A 12,101-nucleotide genomic window follows, 5' to 3' on the forward strand; every position below is an offset into this window, starting at 1 on the left:
AACGGCAGGACAGACCGCTTCATTGGGCGACAAGATGCAACATTATCGCTTGTATGATTCGGACTTGGTCGGATGTGCAACCGCGCTTTCGTGTTACAAGTTAAGGGACCCTAGGTGACCCTGGATGTTCATGTTCTTCGGTCAAATGATACTGCAAATACGCCGTGGAGATAGCTGCTTTGCCGAATACGGACTATAACGCTTTGAAAGGGCCAAGCCCGGCAGGTTGGCTTTAGCTACGCCCATCGAATTCATTGCCACCACGATCCTGCAACCACGGCGCAGCATTACTGGACGCCCTCTGTCGAAGTCATTTGCATATTTTCCACGGCGGCCATCTCAGCAGCGCAAAACAAGCGTTGCTTGAGAGAGGGCGAGATAACTTCATTAATCGTTCCTTCCACGCTGGTACCTCAGTACGAGGAGCCCTCATTGCCTGGTTGCGAAGAGCACCCAAGACTTCCTAAGGGTGCTTCCTGAACGTGCAAGCAATAATGCCCAATTGATCGAACGCCCGAAACGCTTTGCTTCCATCCTCCCCCCGCGTTTTTGAAGGACTTCGGCTTCGCCGTCAAGCCTCTTGAGCCGATCTGCTCCGCGATTCGCGTCCTCGTTACGCTTTTTAGCGGCTTCGATCGGTCTCCGACGGGTTGTGCCACTTCTAGTTCCTGCCGCCATGCATTGGTGGGGTTGACGATGGTGGTGGATGTCACTGTCGTCGGTGCCCTCGCAAGGCTGCGTTCTTACGCTCCCTTTATCTGCGGGGTACTGGTGGGGGCGGTCCCTTTTCAATGGTACCGAGTTCAATTGTGTGCAAAGGAGCACCTCGCGCTGCGGATTGCTTCTAAGACACGTGGTCTAGGAGCCGTACCGCTGTTATGGACGCCGAGCCCGGCTATTTCGCTCAATGGGCCATTTAATGCTATCGCATTAACACCGCCGGACACTATTGTTGGCGTTTACGCGTGGCCATACGAAGCGCGATCACACGTGGCACGAACGGAATGGGCCAGGCTGGCAGGTATGTCAGGATATGTGCGAGGGGGTAGCGCGCTGGTGTAAATTTCGCTGGCGACGCCGACAACTGGGGCCCGTCGGAGGCGTGCGTAAAAGCTCAGTGTAGTTGTTTTGAGATGAGAGCGTACGAGCCGGAGGGGAAGACGACGGGGACCCAGCAGCGTCGACATGACGCTCCCTAAAGTGGAGCTGACGTATGCGTTGCGGCTGCGCAGCCTGGCAGCACTGGCTGGCTGGTCGTTCGGTCGGTAGGTTAAGAAGTTGACCATGTAGTACCTAATTTTCATGAGTGGCACAGCTGTGGGTTCTTTTGTAGCGTTAGCTACACTGGTCGAGGTTGAGCGTTTTCGCGTGGGCCCTGAAGAGCCGTGCTGCGCAAGCGCGAGGAGCTTTGTATTAGATTGGATTTCGATTGGATTGGATTCGATTGAATTGTATTCCAATCCAATCCAATTGGAGTACGGGTGTGTAGAGAATTGGGTCTGCACATTCGCCGGTCTGCGCATTCCATAGGAGTGACGTTATAGCCTCGGCAGACGCTCTGGCGCCGGTGCGTGCCCAGCTGTGCGCCTCCGTTGCGCAGTAGCCAAGTTTGACGCTGCGCCGGAGCCGCTTGATAGCCGTTTCGCGTGGCTCTTGGAGAGCCGTGCTGTGCATGCCCGAGGAGCAGTGACTGTAATGGACCGGACCGGACTGTGTGTGTGTGTGTGTGTGGTCTGTGTGGTGTGTGTGTGTGTGTGTGTGTGTGTGTGTGTGGTGTGTGTGTGTGTGTGTGTGTGTGTGTGTGTGTGTGTGTGTGTGTGCGTGCGTGTGCGTGTGTGTGTGTGTGTGCGTGTGTTTGTGTGTTTGTGTGTATGTGTGTGTGTGTGTGATAGAGAGAGAGGGAGAAAGAGAGAATAAACGGTTATTCGAACAAATAGGGGGGGGGGGTTGAGCCGTCACTGGGGGGAGGCGGGAGAGGCTCAGTCCAGGCACCCTTGGGCCTTAACTGCCGCCATAGCACGGGTGACCAGATCTCAGCGTGTTGGGAGCTGTCCACCAGGGCGGACGGGGTTGATTGATATGTCCGTAGGTGGGAAGTGAGATGCGTCCATGTAGGATGTTGCGGCAGGCTTGCTGGAACTATTCCGTATTCGGAGAGTGTAATGTATTCGGAGCCAGGGGTAGCGGCGAGGGCAATTTCTTCGGCAGTAAGTTGATGTGGAGAGAGTGGTCAGGGACGTGGGGAGTGTGCCTTCAGAATTGACAACCGCCAGAGCATGAGCTCGTGGGACGGGAAAGGGGCGGCGTCTGTCTAGCGAGTAAGGGGGGGAAGGTGGAATTTGGATACAAGATGTTTCACCCGGGAACATCTTCTTTGGTTGAACCCTGGGTTAACATGGAATTTAATGGTTTAATAGAACATGCGACCGTGCGGATTGGTCAAGAAGCAGTCCACAAATGTCAGGTGGACTTGATTACCTCAGATGAGAAAAGCACAAGGAAAAAAAAAAAAACAACGAAAAATATATGCCGGAATATTGCAGTAGTCAGAAGGGAAAGACTAGGAATATCTGTCCAGCAGGAAAACCGGCCCGTCGCCGAAATGAAAGAATGAAGGACGGACATAACATTTCGGTGGCAAAATCCTAGCACAGAAGCGTCAAGGGAAAATAACAGCAAAAGTAGAAAACTGGAAGTGGAAATTTTAAAAAGAAAGTAGCCAATAGTTTCCGGTTCGGCGCAGAAAGGGCACCGGGAGAATGTAGCCAGGACAGATTTGTGCAAATGGAAATTTAAAGCGGGTATTCGTCATAGGAATATAGGGATTGTAACCTCGCATTTTCTAGATTCACGAAGAAGTCGCTTTTATGAAGACAAAGGTCGTTGAAATCAGAAAATGAAAGAAGGGGGGTCCTGCCGATGACATTCAAGGAGTTAAAAACGCCTCAATCTTGCCGTCGAAGGAAAAAAAAAACAGTCAACTGGACATGGGACGATAACGGGGTCACCCAGAGCCGATCAGCTTAAATAATCGGCCACTCCCGTTTTAGAGGTCCCTGCATGATCTGCAGGTCAAACGTGGAACGAGGCCTCCAATGCCACAGCCCGAGGTGTTCTCATCAAGGCCCCATGTACCATATGTATGCCGGTGTATCCCGATATGTGTCCCGGCTTTCTTGGCCATTGCGACCGTAACACTGACACTCACCAGAAGAAATTATTGACCATCGGACAAACGCGTCACTGCAGAAGAAGACCGCACTCTGAGGAGACTCACGGAGCAAGAATATATAGGAGGCGAAACGGCCCATCGCGATAAGCGCGGGCGAGCGACCCGATAACGTCTCAACGAAAACCAAGGTGGACTGCAAAGCTTCGTCGCTGCGACGATGAAGGAGAGGGTAGCGGCACCTGATGGACGAAATGATAGCGGCCGCACTTCTTTCCGTGGCTGTGCAGTGACCGCTGCAGCGACCGCAGTGAAACTGCGGGGCTGCCGAAAGCGGCAGCCCCGCAGTTTCTTCACCCGTGGCAGATGCCGCTAGCTTAACGTATGGCGAGCGCTTGTGACATTATCTGGCCGCGTTAGGAAGCCTCGTTTCCCCTGCTCCTATATTGTTCTTGCTCCGTGAGGAGACTGGAGACAGACACACTACCCACATTGGCTAAACTACGCTTCAGGTACCCCACGCTATGATTACCCTTTTGCCCGCACTGCCGGGATAGAGCGGGCTCTTACCGCACGGTATGGACATGCTTGTACACACCGACTATACCCCCAAATATCTTTACGCCAAGAGGGCAATGGAAGGCCACCCTGCGCCGCCATGGCTGTTAGAGAGAGCCCCAGCGGCGTTGGAGGTCAGGGAAATCCTAGAGTTAGTCATCATCATCAGCATCATCATCACCAGCCTATCTACGCCCACTGCAGGGCAAAGGCATCTCCCATTATTCTCCAATTATCTCGGTCCTGTGCCAACGGTGACCAATTTATCCCCGCAAACTTTTTGATTTCATCTGCCCATCTAACTTTCTGCCGCCCCCTGCAACGCTTGCCCTCTCTAGGGATCCACTCTGTTACCCTTAATGACCAGCGGTTATCTTGCCTTCGCATTACATGCCCTGCCCACGTCCATTTCTTCTTCTTAATTTCTACTAATATGTCTTTAACACCAGTTTGCTCCCTGACCCACTCCGCTCTCTTCTTGTCCCTTAATGTTACACCTATCATTTTCCGCTCCATTGCCCGCTGAGTCGTTCTCAATTTAAGTTGAACCCTCTTAGTGAGCCTCCAAGTTTCTGCCCCGTAGGTGAGTACCGGTAAGATGCAGCTGTCATACACTTTCTTCTTCAGCGACAATGGTAGGCTGCTATTCATTATCTGATAATGTCTGCCGTATGAACCCCACCCCATTCTGATCCTTCTAATTATCTCTGCCTCATGGTTGGGATCTGGGGTCACAACTTGGCCTAAGTAGATATATTCGCTTACCACTTCCACTGCCTCGCCACCTATCTCAAACTGCTGTGCTGTCCCGAGGTATAGCCACCTTATTTATAGCCTGGCTAGAGTTAGTATAGCCACCTTATTTCCTCCCTCTTTTAAACCGAGAGCTTTCTTAGTCGGACTGATAGCGTCCTGTGAAAAAACTAATGTATTTCCCCACAGACCGGTTGGTCGACCGAAAAGCCCTGTTAAGGTCTCCGGACACACGGCGCGTGCGTGAAGTCGGGCTTCCATTGAGTCAAGACGGTTACTTGACAATCGCGAAAAAGGAACGGTTCTAGACAAGACAATACCCCTGCCGGTCACTAAGACGTAGTACGATAGTATACCTTTATCTCATACACCACGCATCGGTATACATTTAGGTTGATCGTAGATGCGTTACTTAGTGCGCGAAAAATGGTCGCATGGGTTCGCTCTTCGTTCGCGATGTGGTTCTTTGGAGGTTTGGCGATCGACTGCACTCACTTTTAGCGAAGGTTTTGACGCACTTTCGACACAGTTTTGACGCGAGAAAGCTTTCGCGTTTCTCTCAACTTTCTTTTGGCAGGGACGGGGATTTTTTCGTAGCGTAAGCTACACTGGCCGAGGTTGAGCGGTGTCGCGTGTGCCGCGAAGGGCCGTTCTGCGCAAGCACGAGAAGCATTGGATTGGTTTGGATCGGATCGGATCGGATCGGCTTGGATTGAATTGGATTGACTTGGATTGCATTTGATTTGGATTGGATTGGATTAAATTGGATTGTGCTGGATTGAAATCCAATCCAATTGGAGTACGGGTGCTGAACCCTAGCTCACGGTACGTATATCCTGGCATAGCCGAGCTAAGCCACTGCTAATTTTTTTCAATCAATCAAATCCCCTCCCGCACTGTGTACCCCGGGGCTATGCGTACAGTAATATCCGCAGTGCGTGCTTCCCTTCTCATTCCTTTTCGACTCAGTAAAGAACAAACATACAAGACAACGCTGGGGGGGTTCACGACAGCAAGGGGTCATGCCCAGAAGGCACCGCTGACAGACGGTTGGAACTACGTCAGCAGAGCGGGCCGCCATCCTCGAACAGATGATCTGCCAAGACCGAGATTTCTGTCCGGGGGACGACATCAGTAGAAGCGTGTACAAACCCACCGGGAGTCGCCTGTCGAGTTCGTCATGCCAACTCGACGTCACTTCGGCCTCGCAAAATGCCTCTGCAAATGAAAGATTGCCATCTTCGCAACGCAGCGCCTCACTTTTGAAGGCGCAGTGTACGTGTTGGGACTCTGGAGAGTAGTCTGACCAGATAGGACTCTTTCAGAGACCCTAGGGTTTCGGGGCAGATGTTTTTGTATTGCGCTAGGTACTAGTGTATAATGTATAGTTTCGGCTTCAACTCCGCGTTTTGTGTTCTAGCGTTTGTGTCGTTATTTGGGTCTGCCATTGTTTTTTTGTCTGCTCTTGCTCATTCAATGAAGAACAGTTTGTAAAGGCTTTGCGTTCTCGTGTCCATTCCTATTGCGCCGGTCTAAAGGCCAGGCACCATCGCGCGACAAGGGCCATAATCTGGTAATATAACAGACAAGGACCAGTCGAGGAACTGGGAAAAAAATTCCGACCCCAGCGTTCCTATCCCTTTGCGAAGCATCGGTTGCAATAACGATGATCTTAGAAAAACCATTAGGAGCAAATCTGGCCGTCAACGGCTGCGCACTCGGCGGAAGAATGCGTCCAAAGTGACTTACACGGGAGACACGTTACTGGGAGAAGGAAGAAGCAAGGAGGGGTATGCATGAAGTTGCTGAAGGCACGTCCGCACGGTATCCAATTAGGGTACGCTGGAACCAGGGCAACCTTATTCTTCAAGCACGCCAGCAGCTCTTCCACCTTTGGCAGCAACGTCTTAAATATGAGGATGCCATATAAGTTGGTCATCCCAAATTGCACCCATATATTCAGCCAGAGGGGGGGGGGGGGACCAATGCAGCTTTGGTATACATAACTATATGCGGTCAGCAACGGGAACATTAAAACGGGAATTTCCAGATACTAGGTGCGAGAAGTAACGTGCTGAGTATATTATCCAGTATGACCAGATATCTTCGCACCACTTAAAAACTCATTCATGAATGTATCTATCTGACCAGGAAAAAAAAAACAATGTCAAAAGCAAACACAAAGTTAAAAATTAGTGCACCTTCACTGACCGAACCTCGCGAACGCTGGTGTTAAGAGCGATGCTGCCTGGCCTTCCCTAATCTCGAGGCTAAGTTAAGCTTCATAGAACTTCTCAAAGCCAGCAGATCGATACCCATTCGGGCTAGTTCCTTTCTGCCGCCGGTTCGTTCTCGCGCCTCGAACTGGAACCTTTTGCTACTTTTAGGGCGCAGCCTTTTGTGTGCCCGTCTCTGGGCTGAGCCGCGCAGCCGTCGTAACCGAGTGAACGATGGCAAAACCGAATAGTGAAAGAAAGCAAAGTAGGACAGTCTCGCGAAATTGTGAGGGGAAGGCGGTTCGCCGAGGCGGTGCGAGCGCTCTCAGAAAGTGTGCGGTAGGGGAGGGGGGCAGTATGCTGTGTTCGCACAAATGCTCGTCTGCGCCACGCTGGAGAAAACGTGACGGGGGCGTGCGCGTGACGATGGTGGCCGATCCCTGCCTAAGACGCGGGTCGCGGTGCCTTCCTGAGACGCACTTCGCGCCGCCGACGAAGAGACTCATCATCGCTGCCGTCGAGAGAACCCACGAGAGAGGAAGGAAGGAAAGAATAAAGGTAAAGGAAAGGCAGGAATGTCAACCAGGCTGTGGCCTAGTTTGCTATCCTACCCGTCGGGCAGTGGAACAATGGGGAAAAAGATGAAAACAGTAAAACCTACGAGTGAGTGCTGCATTGCTGCTGTGCCAAAATGTCCCATTAGGGAGTATCGTAATCGCCATCCCATTTTTTAAACTTTGTAAACTCCCACGAGAGGGCGCCGCGAGTGCTTTTCGTTTTTTACGGCGTATTTTTTATTTCCTGTCGCAACAATCAAGCAGACTTGTATTTATAATTAAAAGAACAATGAAGATATCGCTTATGTATCGATGTCATGCCTCAGATATGCTCAATGTTTTCTTTTTGTTCACCAATGTTGACAAGTATAAATGACGTCACCAGATTTAGTAGTTCAGAAAAACCTTACCTGTATAAGAGTCGCGTTCAAGCAATGTTTTAACTTGTTGCATGTGCACTTGGAGCTTGCTCTCCTCCTTGCCAGGCTATGCCCTCTCCACATAGCCGCGACCGTGTTCTTACATTTCTTCCCTGAAAGCCTCTTCCAAGAACAGCTTCTCTGTTAAAAAAAAAAATTGGCCGCGTATCTGCCCCTTTCGTTGCAAATGTCGCCAAAAGACGATAGTCTTTGTAGACAGTTGCCAAGGAAATGCCCCCTTTTGCTTTCCCGCTCACCTCTCATGCTGTTCCTGTACCGTCGCACTCATCCCAAGGTAAACACACTAAAGGTTTGTTCAAGGCGATTTGAATTTACCGCGTTCCACTGCTACAGGCCGGGTTCCTCGATGCCAGCGCTGCAGTACGGCGGTGACGCGCGTGCATCGAGGCGGCTGACTTCAAGGTTTATAGAAACGCGTGGCCGTGCTCCACGTGCGTTCCAAGCAGAGCGTCGAACCTAGCTAGTGGAACCTTTCGTTGCTGTTGCCGCGTGATTTTTCATATGCCGCCAGGAGGCGGCGGTTTTCTGCAGTAGATGTAGAATATCATTTGCTTTTGAAAAACCAAGCATCCATGAATTTTTTAATAAAGGAACACTGTAAATATCCCTCGTGTACTAATTTGCTGTCTTATAATTGCGTAATATCTTGTTCTTGTTTAACAAAGTTGACAAGTATGAACATATAAACCGGGCTTAGACGCTCACATTTGGCTGTGAGTATAAAAGACTACTGCGCAATATCAATTTTACTTTGGCCGGGTGGCTGAATCGAGTTACAGACAGACAGACGGACAGACAGACAGACAGACAGACCAAAATTTCTGGGTTTAAGTAGCCCAAGAAAGACTATCGTCTTTAAAAAACGAAGCAGCTTGCACTAGTTGTGCAAGGCAGGAATACAGAAGCCAGTGGCGGCCCCTCTTCCTTCGTCAGACACCGGGTTGTTGCATCTCTCATGACTTTCGAATTTGCCGCTGAAAGTTCTTCACGACTGGCAGCGCGGATTGTTTTACCGGTAGGCATTCACACCTCTCCCAAAGTGTACCATGTTAGCGCGAGCTAGAACCCGCGGCAACCGGCTTCGCGAACTCGGCGTCTGACACGGAACCTTGTTTGTGCGATTGGCGGCCGCCTAACTGACCTGTCGCGACGACACATGACTGGACGTCTGTAATGGGGCCTCTAGTTCCATTTGACCGCATCACTTGAATGCTAACGTGCAGTTAACGCACTGAAAATTATGTTTTATTGTTGGCCCGTATGACGTCATTCTTGCTCATAACACGTCACTGTGGCGCAAAATTTGAAAGTTTTTAAATACCGTAATTACAGGATTCTAAGGCGAACGTTTTTTCCGGAAAAATAGGTCGAAAAATCGCATGCGCGTTAGAATGGGATACGAAACCGAAACTGCCGAAACAACGGAAATTTCGTCTCGCCCATCGCCATCTCAAGATGGCGCCAAAGCTTTTAGCAACAATTTTTCGGACGCAGGAAGCATAGGCGCACAGGCTTTTCTATCGGCGTTCACACAAATCGTCAAATCGTTCCACTTGCGCACTTAATAACAGCAATAGCAGCAGCGGCTCTCACGCGTTCAAAACGAGTGGTCGGCTGAAGCGTGCGCCTCTGGAGAAGTTCGCAGGATGGGCGTGCGAGGCGTGGGCCTTGATCCCATCGACCATGGTTGAACGTTCGTTATGAAGTGTGCCATCGCGAACGCGCTTGACGGCACCGAGGACGAGATGTTGTGGTCAGCGGAGAGCTACGAGGAGTGAGATGGGTGAGATTACTTCGAGAAATAAATCGCCCGTTTATCTCGCATTCGTTTTTCTTGCTCACAAAGTTCCGTGCGCGTTACAATCGGAAGTGCAAGTTTTTTCGGTTTTTTTGCCAGGAAAATAGGGTGCGCGTTAGAATCGGGGGCGCGTTAGAATCGGTTAATTACGGTACTTCTTGCTTTTTTTCGTTAATAAACATCTTTTGTGGCTGTAATAGAGCTGAGTGAGATACTGAATCCTGGTTCTTTCAAATTAAACGAAGTTGTAGTTTCTCTACATGGCTCCTTTCAGGCGCGAACGCACTTGAACTGGCGAGGAGCACAGCACGCGATAGATCACGTCATGAACGCTGGGCAGGGTGTTCTCGAAGGTCGAGCTGGCCGACGCCGGGCGCTCCACACGAGGCGACTGCTCACGTGCGCTCGGTAATTTTCTTGGTGTTTTTAAGTGCGAATGCACTTTATAAGCGACCCCAAACCATCCACCGCCGGCGGCGTTGGCGTCCGCAGTGCTCCTCTATATTTGAAAAAGAAACAGCATCCGGCGCCAGGTTTCGATCCGAGGACTTTGCGGCCGCAGCGCGACGCTCTACCGACCAAGCCACGGACGCGACGCTGATATCAGTGTTAGTGACGCGCCTTATATCTTTAACGCATTCAAACTACGTCGTCAGCGGCGTGCGTTGGCGACTCAGCGGCGTTATAGCGGCTTGATAACTGCGTGGTGTACACGTGATACTACAAACCCGATGGAAGAGATGGAAGAGAAGGCGGCGAGGCGGTGGGCTGCGGGGGCCGAGCGCAAGCGCCGCAAGCGGGCCGACAACCGTGCATTCGCACTTTCACATTCTCCCCCTCGGGGAAATGCGGGGGAATTTTTTTGTGACTCCTCACGTGGCGGAAGCCCACGCGCAAGCCTGGCCGACGCTGGGCGCTCCTCATGAGGCACACGCGCACGTGCGCTCGGTATTTTCTCTTGGTATTTTTTTTCTGGTGACGCTGGACGGCGGAACTAAAACCTTTTACAGCTCTACTGTTAAAAAAAATCTGCAGAAATTTAGAGAATTGTGTACTAACGCTGCTTGTCTTATGCTTATGCCGCTTGTCCAGAGTGGGAGTTCTCTACAGGTGTTTTTTCTTTGTTTTTGTAAATTCTATACGACCAATGATCTCCATTTACGTCATATAACGATTATAGGTGTTACTTCCGCTAAATCTGCATTTTTTTTTGTGAAAGAAGGGCGTGACAGGGTTCGCCATTTTCGCTATTTTTTTTCTATTCTTACTTTGCGTTTTCTCTAAATTCTGTTCGACCAATTATCTGCATTTACGCTATTATAACGATTATAAGTGTTACTTCCGCCAAGTCTGCATTTTTGTTTGGTGTACACTTCTCGCCATTTTCGATATTTTTTCTATTTTTCTATTTTTTAGTTTTTAAAAATTCTATTTCACCAATGATCTCCATTTGCGCCATTATAACGAGGTGTTACTTTCTCCAAATCTGAATTTTCGGGGGAATGCAAGGTGTTACACGGTTCTCTATTTTCGCTATTCCCTCAACACCCTGTTGCTCTCCCTTCCCCTACCCCTGAGCAGAGGGAATTCGAGTTGACTAGCTCGGACCTGCAGGAGAAGCTGAGACTGATCCATGGAGCAAGAATATTTTCTTGCTCCGTTGCCTGATCCAGCGGGCCACGTGAGCAGCTGCGGCGCACGGCCTTCTGAACTGAGGAGGCCACACGCCGTTTTTCCGTTTTTTTTTTGCCTCCCGCTACTCCTCTTCATTTCTGATTTTTAAAAGACGATAGTCTTTCTTGGGCTACTTAAACCCAGAAATTTTGGTCGGTCTGTCTGTCTGCCTGTCTGTCTGTGACTCGATTCAGCCTCCCGGCCAAAGCAAAGTAGATATTGCGCAATAGTCGTATATACTCACAGCCGAAAGTAAACGTCTAAGCCCGGTTTATATGTTCATACTTGTCAACTTTGTTGAACAAGGACAAGACAGTACGCAAATATAACACAGGAAATTAGTACACAAGGGATGTTTACAGTGTTCCTTTATTAAAAAAATTCATGGATGCTTGGTTTTTCGATAGCAAATGATATTCTACATCTACTGGGGAAAACAGCCGCCTGCTGTTGCCCGGGCCACTTCCAGGCGGCATATGAAAAATTACGCGACAACAGCAACGAAAGATGATGATGATGATGTCCTCAAAGACTTTGGCACGCACCCACAAGGGGGGATTTGCCAGGGCTAAATCGGTTGTTCCACTAGCTAGGTTCCACGTTCTGCTTGGAACGCACGTGGAGCACGGCCACGCGTTTCTATAAACCTTGAAGTCGGCCGCCTCGATTCACGCGCGTCACCGTCGTACTGCAGCGCTGGCATCGAGGAACCCGGCCTGTACCAGTGGAACGCGGTAAATTCAAATCGCCTTGCGCAAACCCTTGGTGTGTTTACCTTGGGATGAGCGCAACGGTACAGGAACAGCATGAGAGGTGAGCGGGAAAGCAAAAGGGGGCATTTGCTTGGCAAATGTCTACAACGACTATCGTCTTTTGACGACATTTGCAACGAAAGGAGCAGATACGCGGTCAATTTTTCAATTCTGTTTGACGGAC

Source organism: Haemaphysalis longicornis, unplaced genomic scaffold (genome assembly GCF_048455015.1).
Source record: "Haemaphysalis longicornis isolate Haplotype H1 unplaced genomic scaffold, Haemaphysalis longicornis Haplotype H1 scaffold_9, whole genome shotgun sequence".
Taxonomy (NCBI): Eukaryota; Metazoa; Arthropoda; class Arachnida; order Ixodida; family Ixodidae; genus Haemaphysalis; species Haemaphysalis longicornis.